Source organism: Apium graveolens, chromosome 9, assembly GCF_009905375.1.
Source record: "Apium graveolens cultivar Ventura chromosome 9, ASM990537v1, whole genome shotgun sequence".
In the NCBI taxonomy this organism is placed as follows: domain Eukaryota; kingdom Viridiplantae; phylum Streptophyta; class Magnoliopsida; order Apiales; family Apiaceae; genus Apium; species Apium graveolens.
In genome coordinates this window covers 261038238-261054683 of record NC_133655.1, presented here as the reverse complement: position 1 = coordinate 261054683, position 16446 = coordinate 261038238, and the positions used below count along the sequence as shown (strand labels likewise).

Sequence of the window (16446 nt, the reverse complement as noted above, 5' to 3'; positions counted from 1 at the left end):
CATTCACTGAAGAAATAATAAATTCCCACATCTCAAGGAAATTTAAGATGCCCACCATCAAAGCATACGATGGTACTGGAGATCCCGCTAATCATGTTAGAACATTTTCTAATACACTATTGTTGCAGCCCATGAATGATGCTATTAATTGTCGGACCTTTCCTCAAACCCTGTCGGGAATGGCTCAAAGGTGGTACAGTCATTTGCCACCGAATTCAACTGGGTCCTTTAGAGACTTAAGTCAAGCTTTCATTAAGCAATTCATTAGTGGAAGAGTGCATGAGAAGAGTTTAGCATCCCTCAAGAGCATTGTGCAAGGAGAAAAGGAGTCCTTGAGAGACTATCTGAACCGTTTCACAAAAGAAGCTTTGAAGGTCCCGGACCTCAACGATAAGGTAGCTACGATACCGCTGCAGCAGGGAACTAGGGATGATTTCTTCAAAATGTCAGTGGCCAAGCGCCCCCTGAAAGCATGTTACATCTCCAAGATAAGTCCGAGAAATATATCAAAGTGGAAGAAAGCATGAGGAAGACGGCGGTAAACAATGAGCCCACTGGAGGCAAGAAGCGAAAGACTGATCTAGAATATAATGCCGAGGACAAGTATCCTAGAACTGAGCAAAATGTTGATTTAACCCCAAAGAAGGGAGGATCTGGACAAAAGTTCACCGAATATGCTAAACTGAATGCTCCTAGAAATCAGATCATAATGGAAATCGAAAGAGATAGGGATTTCCGGTGGCCTAAGCCCCTGAAGGCTGATCCTACTAAGCTAGATAAGAGAAAATATTATAGATTTCATAAGGATGCTGGTCATGACACCGATGAGTGTAGATAACTGAAGGATGAAATTGAATTCCTTATTCGAAAAGGAAGGCTGGGCAAGTATACTGGAGATGAAGGAGATAGGAATAATGGTGGAAGAAGGAACTTTGATGATCGTAGAAAGGATCAAGATGACCAGAGGCGAAACCCCTAACCCCGAGGGCCGGTGATAAACACAATCTTTGGGGACCTCAACCTCGAGGGCCAGTAATAAATACAATCTTTGGAGGATCAACTGTTGTTGGTTCATCTAAAACCTCAAGGAAATCTTATACTAGAAAAGTCATGCATATTATCAGAGAAGCCCCGAAGAGGGCTAGGACAGGAGTAACAATGACATTTGATGATTTTGACTTAGAGGGTGTCAAATTTCCTCATGACGATCCCCTGGTCATAACACCGATAATAAGGAAAAGCACGATAAAGAGAGTCCTTGTAGAAAATGGAGCCCCGGTGGACATCTTACTCCATGATACCTTTATAAGGATGGGTTACAATGATTCTCAATTAACCCCAACTGATATGCCAATATATGGTTTCGCTGGAGTCGAGTGCCCCGTGGAAGGGATAATTAAGTTGCCTTTGACTATAGGTTAGGAACCAAGACAAGCAACACATATGTTGGACTTTGTAGTGGTAAAGGCGGGATCAACTTATAATGCAATCATGGGAAGAACAGAAATACATGCTTTTAAAGCTGTCCCTTCCTCTTACCATTCGGTAATGAAGTTTCCTACCAGAAACAGGATTGGAGAAGAGAGAGAAGATCATAAAATGGCAAGAAGTTGTTATGTAGCCTCCCTTAGGACTGATGGAGTTGGGGGAAGGTTTTGCCTATTGAAAATCTGGATATTCGCGAGAATTACGAGAAAAGAGGGAAGCCAACAGAAGACTTAATTCCGATCCCTTTGGCTCCCGAAGATCCTGAAAACGTGACTTTCATTGGAGCATCACTAGAGGAGCCCCTTAAAGGGAAGTTGGTGAGGTTTTTACAAGAAAATTATGATGTATTTGTATGGTCAGCAGCTGATATGTCTGGCATAGACCTGGAACTGATCACTCACAAACTGAACATAGATGATCCAAATTGAAAGGCCGAGAAGCTAAAGAAAAGGAATTTTCCCCTGAGAGGCAGGAGGCAATCAAGCAAGAAGTGGAGAAGCTCTTAGAGGCTAGTTTCATTCAAGAGATATAATTTCTGGAATGGTTAACGAATCCTGTAATGGTAAAGAAGGCTAATGGAAAATGGAGAATGTGTGTTGATTTCACTGATCTAAATGATGCATGCCCGAAGGATTATTTCCCGTTGCCAAGGATAGATACATTGATAGATGCGACCGCTGGTCATGAAATGCTAAGCTTTATGGATGGATTCAGTGGATACAATCAGATCAAGATGCATAAGAATGACATCCCAAAGGTATCATTCATCACTGACTTTGGTGTTTTTTGTTATCTTGTTATGGCGTTTGGTCTCAAGAATGCAGGAGCTACCTATCAAAGGTTGGTAATAAAAAATTTAAAGATGTTATTGGAAAAACTATGGAAGTGTATGTAGATGACATGTTAGTCAAGAGTCTTGTAAAGACTGATCACATAACCCATTTGAGGGAAGCTTTTGAGGTTCTGAGATATCACAAAATGAAGTTAAATCCTGCAAAGTGTGCTTTCAGAGTGGGATCTGGAAATTTTTTGGGATTGATGGTCTCCAAGAGGGGAATTGAAGAAAATCCTGACAAGATAAAGGCCATTTTGGACATGGAGCCTCCGCGGTCTATTAAAGATGTTCAAAAACTCACTAGAAGGGTTGCTGCCTTGGGATGATTTATCTCCAAATCTGGAGACAAGTGCTTGCCATTCTTCAAAGCCTTGAAGAAAGTAAAAAATTTCATATGGATCGAGGAAAGTCAAGAGGCATTCGAAGGATTAAAGAAATACATGGTTCAAGCCCCGTTTATGGCCAAAACAGTCCTGAATGAAACTTTGTACTTATATTTGGCCGTCTCAGAAAATGCCTTGAGCGCCGTGTTAGTTAAAGAAGAACTTAAAATCTAGAAACCCATATACTATGTCAGTAATATTCTACACGGAGCAGAGTTGAATTATTCGACTATTGAAAATTTTGTTTTAGCCTTGGTGATGGCCTCAAGGAAGTTGCTTCCTTACTTTCAAGCTCATAAGATCGAGGTACTAACAAATCAACATTTGAGAAACATCATTCACAGTCCCAAAGCCAGTGGGAGGCTGATTAAATGGGCCATAGGATTGGGAGAATTTGACATCAAGTACAAGCCACGAACGGCAATAAAAGCCCACACGTTGGCTGACTTCGTGGTGGAATGTACCATACTCAACCAAGAAGTCAGGGGGCAAGAAGATACTGTACCTCAAGACACGAAAGGTAATAAAGGAACGAAGAAGAGGGCACTAAGAAGAAGGAATTATGGGTTCTTTATTTTGATGGGGCATCAAAAACAAATTCGAGTGGAGCAGGGCTGGTGCTAGAGAGACCCGACAGTTTCTTAATTGAATATGCTATAAAATTAGATTTCGTAACTACAAATAATGAGGCAGAATAGGAAACTCTGATAGCTGGCCTTGGCCTGGCTGGGACATTGAGGTTCAAGAACTTGAAAGTCTCTGGAGATTCGAATCTTGTCGTATCCCAGGTCAGGGGGAGTTCGAAGCAAGAGACGAGACTATGGTGAAGTACGTACGTCTAGTAAGGGCTGTGATAATCTAGTTCGACGAGTGTCATGTTGAGCACATTTCAAGAGAGGAGAATGCTAAGGTAGATGCACTATCTAAGTTTGCCTCATCAGAGATAGAGAAAAGTTCAGGGAGTGTATACTTCCGCATTTTGAAAACATGAAGCATTGATGTTAAGCTTGTAGCCCTTATAGGGCTGGGGACATTATGGATAGATCCAATCAAGTCCCATGTTCAAACTAGTTGGCTCCCGAATGATGTGACTGAAGCAAAAAATTTGGTCGTTCGAGCACTGAGGTATTCCTTGATCGACAGAATTTTGTACAAAAGATCTTATGTGGTTCCTTACTTAAGATGTCTCAGACCTGATGTGGAAAGTTTGGCTCTCAAAGAAGTACACGAAGGTATTTGTGGGAAACACTTAGGGAGCAGGGCTCTGGCACACAAGATAACCCGTTTAGGCTTTTATTGGCCAGAAATAATGGTCGATGCCAAAGAATATGTGAAGAAGTGTGACCTTTGTCAGAAACACGCACCGGTTATTCGACAGCCCCCGAGATGTCAACTTCCATCAATTCTCTGATTCCCTTTATTATGTGGGGAATGGATATGCCTTTTCCATGGCTACAGCACAAAGGAAGTTTCTGATTGTAGCTATAGACTATTTTACTAAGTGGATTGAAGCTAAACCTTTAGCTAAGATCACAACCAAGCAAGTTGTACACTTCCTGTAGGAAAATATCATGTGCAGATACGGAATCCCTCGTATTCTAGTCACCAATAATAAAACACAATTCAATAATGAAGAGTTCAAGAAATACTATGAGGAAAACGAGATTGAGTTGAGGTTTAACTCTGTGGCTAATCCACAAGCCAATGGACAAGGGAAAGTGGTGAATCGCATTATTCAAGATGGACTAAAGAAGAGGGTTGAAATATCCAGAAATAATTGGGTGGATGAAATACTTCCAATACTTTGGGCTTATAGGACTACTTGTAGGGTCACTATCGGAGCAACGCCCTTCATGTTAGCATATGGGGCGGAGGCAGTCGTTCCCGTGGAAATATCGCACTCGTCTCCCAGAATCCAAGCATAAAATGCTGAAGAAAATGAGGAGGGGAAAAGGTTATCCCTGGATTTAATTGATAAAGTACGAGATGAGGCGCATGCAAAGATAGTGGAACATCAGAAAAAAGCTTCTTTCTACTACAACTTAAGGGTGAAAGAGAGGTTCTTCAAACAAAGTGACTTGGTTTTAAGGAATGTGGAAGCTTCTGGTGTAGGGAAGAAGGGAAAACTCGCCCTAAATTGGGAAGGACCATACAAGATCAAAAGTGTTCAAGGAAAAGGATCCTACAAGCTGGAAACTATGGATGGTTTTGAAGTCCCGGGGACTTGGCATGCTCAAAACCTGAAAGTCTATTATGTATAAGTCTGATGGGAAAGATGTTCATTTGTCAAAGTGGCAAATAGGTTGAAAAGCACCTTGAAGCTTTGCTTGCTTAGAATTTTATGTTTTATAAGACTATTATTTTCAAGTTTTAGTTTTACCGAGACTTATGTAAGGGATGAATCCCAAGAGTTTATGGAATTTATAAAGTTTCCGACTAATGGTATTAAGTTCATACAGCACACAAAATTATAATAAATAAACTAAGTGCATGAATTCGAGTATAAAAACATAGAGTTCGATAAATAAAGAGAATATTACATGTCCTGAACATAAATAACAAAGCCACGCAGGGCCAATAAGAACTCTAAGAGGCAGAAATGTCCTCTGCATCCATATCATCCCCTCCGCTCTCACTCGACGTCTCAGCAGTGCCAGTCTCAGAAGAAGAAGAGCTAAGGTCCGCTGTAGTTGGCCTGGAAGATGACACTGCATCTGGAAGTGACTAGGTAACAGGGATGTCCTCAGATACAACTACACGGGAACGGAACCTCTATAGTAAAGTCTCGTCATCTGGACAAGGATAGTATGTCGGATTAATATCCGGACAAGCATCGTTCACGGTCGCAAGGGTCGTGTCCCAACCGGTCCTAAAAAACCCAGGAAAAACTGAATCATCCCTAGTCTGCATGCTATGAGTAAACTCCTTTGTATCCAAGTAAGCATCAATAATTATGTCCTTCTCAGACTTCAGAGTAACTAACTCAACATTGGCCTCCCCTAGCTCCTCCTCCTTGCGCTTCATCTTTATCTCCAGCGCGGCATATTTCCTCTGTTGCCTCCTGAGGGCGTTATCCGCCTTGTCCGAAGCTTTCTTCCAGGATTCGGCTTGTCTAATAGGTGCATGAAAGTAGGCGTTGGCCTGATAGAGAAAGAAAAATAGAAGGATGTAAGGCAAGGGAATAACATAGCCATAGGAATAAAAGAAGTTAAAACAAGAAAATATATACTGAAGCAATAGACTGAGCCCCCATAAGCTTCACCCGCTCCAAGTCCGGGCCTGCCACCACGTCGGTAAGTCCTTGGGGGTGACGGAATGGTAGGACCAGTCCCAAGAGTGCTTCGTGGAACCAACCATGGTATCTCCACGGCGAAAACCCCAGAGAGGCTGAAATAAACCTATAGGTGTGGGAGCAGGAATGGTTGGGGCTTCAATGCCCGTAGAGGAGGCCTCCACCATAGGCTCTTTGTGTTTCTTCAGGAATCTATGCTTCGTAGCCTTACCACGAGTATCCAACCCTGCAATCCGAGCCTTTTTCATCCGGGTTATTTCCTCAACAACCGGCACGACGGCATTGTTTATCTCCTGAGCCGCTGAAAAAGAAGCAGAAACAAAAAAATAAGTTATGTTAATAATGTCTAAAAAAGGGAAGACATTGTAGAGAGTGAGAAATACCCTTCTGAGTGACCGAAGAAAGTTCCACATGAATCAAGGAGAATTCCTCCAACAGAGTCCAAATGGTAGTTTGACCCTCATTTTTGATAAGCTCTTTATATATAATATCCTCCTCTTCCGTTAAGCGAATGGTCTTGGGGTTGCCATCGTTAACTTTGTCGAAGGAAGATCGAAAAAGGGTGCCCCAATCACCATACTCCCATTTTAAACCAATAAAACTACTTCTCCAATTTGGTTATTATCAGGGATAGAGGCACTGTTGAAAATATGTGGGCATTTGGGCCTATGCGTAATGTAAACCCATCCACAAGTTGATTGGGCACTGTTATAGTATTGGAAAATTTTCCTAAAAACAGCTACCGGAAGGGGGAAACCTTGCCTAAGGCATAAGACCATAAAACAAAGGATATTTCTCCAGGCATTTAGGGAAAGTTGGCAAGGATTAATTTGTAAGTCAGCTAACAATCTAGGAATAAATTCATGAAATGGAAATCTAAGCCCAGGATAAAGGGCATCTTCATAAACAAAGAGAGTATCTGGTTTCCAGTGACATGTACAATCACCACCGTCAACAGGAATTATTTTTATGGGAGTATGAATATTATAAGTGGTATTAAGGAGGTAGATACTAGCTGTATTATACCATTTATTACAATAATCAAAGGAATCTAAGTGAGCATTAGACGGGTATTCGTCTCCCCTAGTGTTAATCATATCTATCAACGACATATAAGAAGAATGAATTTCAATGTCATTACCTCGCTTGAAAGCTAAAGCAATCTTCGCTGCCCTATCTGAGCTCTTGTCTTCCATTAAAGAAGCCTGAATCAAAGCTTGAGGCTGAATGTAGGAGGAGGAAGGAGGCCGAAAATGACTTGCTCTAACGAAAAACTTTTAGAGGATGAGAGAGGGGAGGAGAGTTTTTGAAGTGAGAAATGAGAAATTGAGTTGTGAAATCTCACTTCACTCTTCCCCATTATATAGCCCCCCAAGCCGGTTACTAGGCCGGTAAAAAGGGAATATTAACTGGTTATAATGGGTAAAAAGCCCATCCCAAAGGCTTGGGTCCAGTTCTATTGAGTGGCATTTATGACACTTTATAATGCTTTAATAAGCTTTGAATTGATGCATTTGTACTCAAGTTGTTAAGTGTTTTAACGTATTTTCGAGTGTTTTTGCATTTCAGGCATTATCTATGTAATCAGGTGAATTAGCATTATTTTGGTGCTAATTTGGTGTCAAGGTGGTGTTGGAATAAAAGCTCGTTGAAAGCTGGCTCAAATCTGCAAGAAAAATGAAGAAGTCAAGTTCTGGAAGAAGCCCAGCGCGCCCGCGCTGATGAAGCGCGCGGCCGCACCCAAAGTACAGAAAGCCAGCGCGCCTGCGCTGATCAAGCGCGCGGCCACACCGTGTCGGGATGGCAGAATCATGTTTCTACTTGGTTTCTGAGAGAAAGAATTCTACACTGCATGGGGCTGCTATATAAGCAACTTTAGGTCATTTTTAATTATATAACAAGCCAGAGACATATCAAGGAGAGCCGTAAGAAGACCGAATTAGCACGATTCAACGAAGACGAAGAAGACCTTCTTTTTACTTGTGAATCTTTGTTCTAAGTTGTAACTTGGATGTTAGTTTTCTTACTTGTGAACCTTAATCTTGTTTTGTACTTGGCTTTATTTATTCGTTATAAAGACTACGTTTGTTATACCATGTTGTCATCGGAACCCACATTGATGATGAGTCCGATTATGGGCTAATCGTTATCATGGGTATCTAGTGAATTTATTTATGGATTTCTTTAGTTAAATTGTTTCGATGCCTTAGTGTGTGATGATTGTATGATAATCTAGTATTGGTTGTGCATATTCGTTTTATGAGTGTCACGAACTTATAAGATAGTGTGTTAATTCTTAATGAAGCGAAAGTGAATTTAAGGATTTAGAACTTTTCATGCTAGCATAGGTTCATGTATTTATTATGCATGATTCGTAGGTAATTTTAACCATCTTACTTGCCCTATGTAATCAAGATAGATAACTTGAGCTTAAACCGTTATGTTGTCAAATTCTATAGAAATACAGGGTCTCAATATAATTGGTGTCTATTCAGCTTCCATCTCTTTTGTGGATGTCTGGTAGTATGGTACTCGTACAACAAAAGTTGGCGTTTATCAGTTTCGTGTTGTCTGATTAGTGTCATCACCATTGCATGCTAAGGTTGAGAACAATAAGGCTATTGAATGAAATATTTAATGAAGTTAGAATCCCATATTTGTCATATATATTAATTCAACCAATTTTATTCTCTTAGTTATAATTGTTAGTTTAATTCTTAGTTATAAATAACCTCTATTTGTTATCGCATTAGCATTGAATAATAACCATACATTGTTGCTTAAGTGCATGAATTAATTAGTTAACCAAGCCAGTCTCTGTGGGAACGAACAAGAAAAGATTCTATACTACTTGCGAACTCATATAATTGCGTGTATTATTAGCGCGTGGTTAGCGACTAACAAGTTTTTGGCGCCACTGCCGGGGACTGCAGTGTTAATTTATAGTTTATGTGCTTTCCATATGTGGTCGTTAAAGTTCATTGACTCGGACATTGTTACTTATTTGTTTCCTTGCATTGTTTCAGGTACTCTAGCGAGGGTGTATGCATACGCGTTCGCGTACTCGTAAGAGAACTCTGGATAAAGCCGAGGAAGAACTTGTGGTGGTTCGAAGGGAAGTTTTTGAGGAAGAAAAAAAGGTAGAAGAAGAAGAGAAGGTCGAGGAACCAGCTTTAGTAGATATGGGTGATCAAGCAGAAAATCCTAAGGCTTTGATGGACTATTCTCAGCCTAAGATTAATGACATTCAGTCAAGCATCATCAGGCCAGCCATCAGGGCTAATACTTTTGAGATCAAGTCAAGCACGATTCAGATGATACAGAACTCAGTTTAGTTTGGGGGTTCTCCTACTGAAGACCCCAACATGCACATCAGGGATTTCATCGAGATCTGTGACACTTTCAAATTCAATGATGTGACTGAAGATGCTATCAAGCTGCGACTTTTCCCATTCTCTCTGAGGGAAAAAGCTAAGTGCTGGTTACATTCTCTACCAGCAGGGTCTATCACCACTTGGGAAGATCTTGCTCAAAATTTTCTCACTAAATTCTTCCCTATGGTGAAGACGGCTGCAATCAGGAATGCTCTTACTCAGTTTGCTCAGCAAACTGGGGAATCTCTGTGTGAGGCTTGGGATCGATATAAGAAGATGTTAAGGAAGTGCCCACACCATGGCATGCCTGATTGGATAATTATTAACTGCTTCCACAATGGATTGGGTGCTACTTCTAGACCCATGCTTGATGCAGCATCAGGAGGAGCCTTGTGGGCTAAAAGCTACGATGAAGCTTATGAACTTATTGGACTGATGGTTGCTAATGAGTACCAGAATCCTTCCCAGAGATTGACTCAGGGAAAGGTAGCAGGAATTCTGGAGTTGGATGCAGCAACTGCTATAGCTGCCCAACATAAGGCTCTGACGATGAAGGTGGACACTTTGGCTAATTATGGAGTTAATCAAATCGTTAGTGTCTGTGAGCTTTGCACTGGTGCCCATGAGACTGATCAGTGCGTAATTTCTACTGAATCAGCTCAGTTCGTGAGCAACTTTCAGCGCTCACAGCAACCTATGCCAGCCACTTATCATCCCAACAACCGCAATCATCCTAATTTCTGTTGGAGCAATACTCAGAATGCGGTTCAACATCCTTATCAGCAGTATCCAGCTAAGCAGTACAACCCCCCTGGTTTTCAGCAACCGCAATATGCACCGAGACAACAAATCGAGCTGCAACAAGCTAATGAAAAATATGAATTAGAGGAATTGAAGCTTATGTGCAAAAGTCAAGTCATTTCTATCAAGACCTTGGAAAATCAAATTGGGAAAATTGTCAATGCCTTGTTTAATCCTCAGCCTGGTACACTACCTAGTGACACTGAAGTGCCAGGAAAGAGGGAAGCTAGGGAGCAGGTAAAGGCAATCACTTTAAGGTCTGGAAAGGTTGTGAATCCCGAACAAACTCAAGTGTTGACTGAAGAAGCTGAGGTTGAAAAAGAAGGAGAGCAGCCGGAAGTAGAAGTGGAACCAAGGAAGACTACTGTTGAGCACACTCCTCCTGAGGGTAATACAGGGGAGAAATAGATCTATCCTCCACCGCCTTTTCCTAAGCGACTGCAGAAGAAAAAGCTGGACAAGAAATCTGAGAGGTTTTTGGAGGTGTTCAAGAAACTTCGTATCAACATACCTTTCGCTGAGGCTCTTGAGCAGATGCCTAGTTATGCAAAGTTTATGAAAGGTATTCTCTCTCGGAAAGTGAAGCTAGATGATTTAGAGACAGTCACTCTTACGGAGGAATGCAGTACTGTGCTGCAACAGAAGTTGCCTTTGAAGCTTAAAGATCTAGGAAGCTTCACTATTCCATGTACTATTGGAAAAGTGTCTTTTGACAGATGCTTATATGACTTGGGAGCTAGCATCAATCTGATGCCCTTGTCAATATTCAAGCAGTTGGACTTACCTGATCCAAAACCAACTTATATAACCTTGCAGTTGGCCGACCGTTCTATTACATATCCGCGAGGTATTGTGGAGGATGTCTTGGTAAAGGTTGATAAACTCATCTTCCCTGCTAATTTCGTAATTCTTGATTTCGAGGAGGATAAGAAGATTCCCATAATCTTGGGAAGACCTTTCTTGGCGACTGGCCGAACCTTGGTAGATGTGCATAAGGGTGAGCTCACAATGCGAGTGCTGGATCAGGATGTAACTTTTAATGTGTTCAATGCTATGAAATTTCCTACGGAAAATGAGGAGTGCTTAAAGGTGGAGTTGGTCAATTCTGTAGTTACTTCGGAACTTGATCAATTGCTAAGGTCTGATGCCTTAGAGAAAGCCTTATTAGGAAATTCAGATAGTGAAGATGACAAAGGTGAAGAACAATTGCAGTATTTGAATGATTCTCCCTAGAAGAGGAAGATAGATATGCCTTTTGAATCTTTTGGAATGGAGGAATTGAATAAAGCTCATAATCGCCTCAAGCCATCTATTAAGGAAGCTTCCACTCTTGAGCTTAAGCCTTTACCTGAGCATTTGAGGTATGTGTTTTTAGGTGATGCATCTACTTTTCCTGTTATTATTGCATCTGACCTTTCAGGTAGTGATGAGCAAAAGTTTCTGAGGATTCTGAGAGAGTTCAAATCGGCAATTGGCTGGACTATAGCAGATATAAAGGGAATCAGTCCTTCTTATTGCATGCATAAAATTCTGCTAGAGGAAGGTAGCAAGCCTACGGTCGAGCAGCAAAGACGCCTTAATCCAATCATGAAGGAAGTAGTGAAGAAGGAAATTTTTAAGTGGCTAGATGCAGGAATCATCTATCCTATATCTGACAGTTCATGGGTAAGCCCGGTTCAATGTGTGCAAAAGAAAGGTGGTACTACTGTGGTAGCAAATGAGAAGAATGAGCTTATTCCTACACGAACAGTCACGGGGTGGAGAGTTTACATGGACTACAGGAAGCTAAACAAAGCCACTAGGAAGGATCACTTCCCTTTGCCCTTCATTGACCAGATGCTTGATAGATTGGCTGGTCATGAGTACTACTGTATGTTGGACGGCTATTCGGGTTACAATCAGATTTGTATCGCTCCAGAAGATCAGGAAAAAACTACCTTCACTTGTCCATTTGGTACTTTCGCCTTTAGACGAGTTTCTTTTGGTCTGTGTGGTGCGCCAGCCACATTTCAGAGATGTAAGATGGCCAACTTTTCTGATATGACTGGCCTGAATGTGGAGGTATTCATGGACGACTTCTCTGTATTTGGCGATTCTTTTGATGAATGCTTGTAAAATCTTGGACACGTTCTCCAAAGGTGTGTTGAGACCAGTTTGGTTCTCAATTAGGAGAAATGTCACTTTATGGTGCGACAAGGTATTATTTTTGGGCTTAAAGTTTCTAATAAGGGTCTTGAGGTGGACAAAGCCAAGGTGGGGGTCATTGAGAATCTGCCTCCACCTATTTCTGTTAAGGGAATTCGCAGTTTTCTTGGTCATGCGGGTTTCTATAGGTGTTTCATCAAAGACTTCTCAAAAATTTCAAAGCCATTGTGCAGTTTTCTAGAGGAAGATGTTCCTTTCAAGTTTGATGACGAGTGTCTTACGGCTTTTGAGACATTGAAAAAGAGTTTAATAACGGCACCGGTCATAACTGCACCTGATTGGAATGAACCTTTTGAGATAATGTGTGATGCGAGTGACTATGCAGTTGGAGCAGTTCTTGGACAGAGGAAGAACAACATATTTCATGTGGTCTGCTATGCTAGTAAGACCCTAAATGGTTCTCAACTGAACTACACTACTACGGAGAAATAACTTTTGGCTATTGTCTATAGTTTTGAGAAATTTTGATCTTATCTACTTGGGACTAAGATGACAGTTTTCACTGATCACGCTGCAATTCGATATCTCGTCTCAAAAAAGGACTCGAAGCCTAGATTGATTAGATGGGTTCTTTTGCTTCAAGAATTTGAACTAGAGATCAAGGACAGAAAGGGGATTGAAAATCAAGTCGCTGATCATCTCTCGTGCTTAGAAAATCCTAATGCCACTTCATTGGATAAGACATTGATAAATGAGTCTTTTCCCGATGAGCAGCTGTTTGGAGTGCAAAAAGAAGAACCGTAGTTTGCAGACATTGTGAACTACCTAGTGAGTAATATCATGCCTCCCGATTTATCTTATGCTCAAAGAAAGAAGTTTCTATATGAAGTGAAGTGGTATATGTGGGATGAGCCGTTTCTTTTTCATCAAGGAGCTGACCAAATCATCAGGAGATATATTCCTTACAGTGAAACGGGGGAATCTTGCGAGATTTCCACTCAACGACTTATGGAGGACATTATGGTGAAGAAAAGACAGCAGCTCATGTTCTCCAAGCAGGTTTCTTTTGGCCGATATTGTTTAAAGATGTTCACCAGTTCGTTTTGAAATGTGATCGATGTCAACGTGTGGGTAATATGTCTAAGAAGGATGAGATGCCTCTTAATGTGCTTCTAGAGGTTGAGGTATTCGATGTTTAGGGAATTGACTTCATGGGGCCATTTATCTCATCTTATAACAATCAGTATATCTTGATGGCGGTTGATTACGTGTCGAAATGGGTTGAAGTTAAGGCATTGCCAACGAACGATATGAAAGTGGTGCTTAAATTTCTTCACAAGCTGATATTCACAAGGTTTGGAACTCCAAGGGTCATAATCAGTGATGAAGGGTCATATTTTTGCAATCGCAAGTTCACTGCTATGATGAAAAGGTATAATATGAATCATCACATTACCACGGCTTATCATCCTCAGACAAATGGTCAAGCTGAGGTGTCTAACAGAAAAATCAAGCGCATTTTGGAGAAAGTCGTGTGTCCATCAAGGAAAGATTGGTCTTTGAACCTTGATGAAGCTGTTTGGGCATATAGAACAGCATATAAGACTCCATTGGGAATGTCGCCGTTTCAGTTGGTTTATGGTAAGGGGTGTCATTTGCCTATGAAGCTCGAACATAAGGCATATTGGGCTTTGAAGAAGTTGAATCTTGATTTGGATGCGGCCGGAAAGAAGAGGATGCTTCAATTGAATGAACTCGATGAATTTTGACTTCAAGCTTATGAGAACAACAAAATGTATAAGGAGAAAGTCAAGAGGTGGAACGATCGAGGTCTAGTGCTCAAATCACTTGTGTCGGGGCAACAAGTTCTTTTGTTCAACTCTCGTCTCCGTCTTTTTCCGGGGAAGTTAAAGTCAACATGGTCAGGGCCGTTTATTGTCAAGACTGTGTTTCCAAATGGAGCGGTGGAAATTTTTGAGAATGATCCAGGCCCAGCATTCAAGGTAAATGGTCAGAGGTTGAAGCATTACTATGGTGACACGGCAAATCGCGCGGTGGTTAGTGTCGTTCTATTGTCTGTTTGAGCTCAAGGTTCTACGTCGAGCTAGCGACGTGAAACAAGCGCTTCTTGGGAGGCAACCCAAGTATGTTGTGCATTAGTAGGTAGAGGAAGCAAGAAGAAAGGAGAAAAATACAAAAAAAATCAGAAAAAGAAAAAAATTCAGGGCCAACTACATAAGCTGGGCACGCCCGCGCTGACCAAGCGCGCGGCCGCGCCGTTTTTCCAGTAGCCAAGCGCGCCCGTGCTGATCTAGCGCGCGGCCGCGCCGGTTTTCCAGAGAGTAAGCGCGCCTGCGCTGTCCTAGCGCGCGGCCGCGCCGGGTCCCTGTGTGAAAAAAAAATAAAAACAGCAGTTTACAAGGTAATTTCGGGACTTTGGTTATAAAATCAATTCCAACCCGATTTTTACTCTTCTGCATCCCATAATTCCCTCTTCCAATCAAACCCATTATTCCCACGATTCCCACAATCAATTCCCACTTCTATTCCTTATCAAATTCTCACCTCCCTACCTATAAATACATACACTTATACACAAACTTCTCCACCACATCACAAATCTCTCTCAAACACTTAACTTTTATTCTCTCTCATTCAATCCCAATGGCACCGAAGAGGCAAAGAACACAAGTAGGCAGCAGCACCACCGATTCTTCATCTACGGGTGGTGTGAGGTCAAGGTTTTCTACTCCTGAGGCTGAAGAAGAGTACACGAGGCTTCTCTCGAAGCCTATTGCTAAGGAGCGAGGTTTTCTGCCATCAGGGAAGGATGGTAATCTGTTGGAGATGATTCTTGAGATGGGCTGGGTTCCTTTTTGTGAGGTTCCCGCTGCTGTGCCTAGGAGTGTTGTGCGGGAGTTCTATGCTAACGTCAAGCGGAAAAGAATGGCTTCACGGTGGTTCGAGGGAGGACTGTGGAGTATACTGCAGAGGCTATCAGGACGGTGATTGAGCAGCCCACGAGGAAGGTGGGTCAGGACACTTGGAATGATAAGACTCCGGAGGACTTTGATTTGGATCTCATCGTTGCTACTCTGTGTGTGCCTGAGACTCATTGGAAGTTCAAGAGGGGCACTACTGATTACTCCACATTCCCTGCTTCGTGCATGAACAGGTTTGCACAGGCTTGGAACTCGTTTATTTGTGCTAATATCATGCCATCTTCGCATGTGTATGAGATTACTGTGGAGCGTGCTCGTCTGCTGTGGGGGATTCTTCAGGGTGATTACATTGATTTGGGGATGGTGATTTATCAAGGGATTTTGAGATTCTTGAGAGGAGGTATTACAGGTGTTATTCCTTATGCGTCTGTGGTGACGAAGTTGTGTGTGGCAGTTGGTGTTCATTGGTCCGAACATGAGCAGCTTCAGCTTCCCAGTGCTCTTATTGAAAGTTTTACACGATTGAGCATGCAAGAGTGGTATGGAGGGAAGCCCGATCCTAAAGGGCTTGGGTATTCATATGATCATCTGCCGGATGGTGTGCCCATGGATCAGGCTACTACAGGAGGATCTCAGCATGCCCGTAGAGCAGCTTGGAGAGCTCAGTTAGGAGAGGAGGCTAGTTTGTCGCAGCAGCAGCAGCAGGAGACAGCAGGAGTAGATATTGGAGCTGGTTTGAGTTCGACACAGTATAGGCGTCTATCTAGGAGGATGGATGTGATGCACGATATCCATAGTCGGTTTACACACGGTCTCACCCAGGCACTTGGGACTGCATTTAGAGCCACCGGTGTTGACATCCAGTGGCCGGTATTTGGTGAAGATTCTGTGTATCCACCTCCTGATATACCTGACACTCCACCCATTGAGGGTGATGATTCTGATTCGCAGTAGGTATGCCTGAATTCCTTACTATTACCTTCATTGAGGACAGTGAATATTTTAAGTTTGGGGGTAGTAGTTGAAGGAATATGTTTCTATGTGAGTCACATATAGTTGCATGTTCATGATAGTTTAGTTCAAATAGTTTGCATATTTTTCCATGTAGTTTTTTTTTATTTTTGGTAATTTTTAGGATATTTTGTTCATATAGTTTTCATTCATTTGCATTATAACATGATCCCTT

At 41.8% G+C, this 16446-nt stretch overlaps 1 non-coding gene across 1 annotated transcript; it reads right to left on the bottom strand.

The window, feature by feature from the left end:
- Positions 1-9570: 9570 nt before the first annotated feature.
- LOC141688385 (small nucleolar RNA R71) lies at positions 9571-9677 on the bottom strand. The gene has a single exon (XR_012561830.1). It is a non-coding gene; the product is annotated as a small nucleolar RNA R71 (small nucleolar RNA).
- Positions 9678-16446: the final 6769 nt, after the last annotated feature.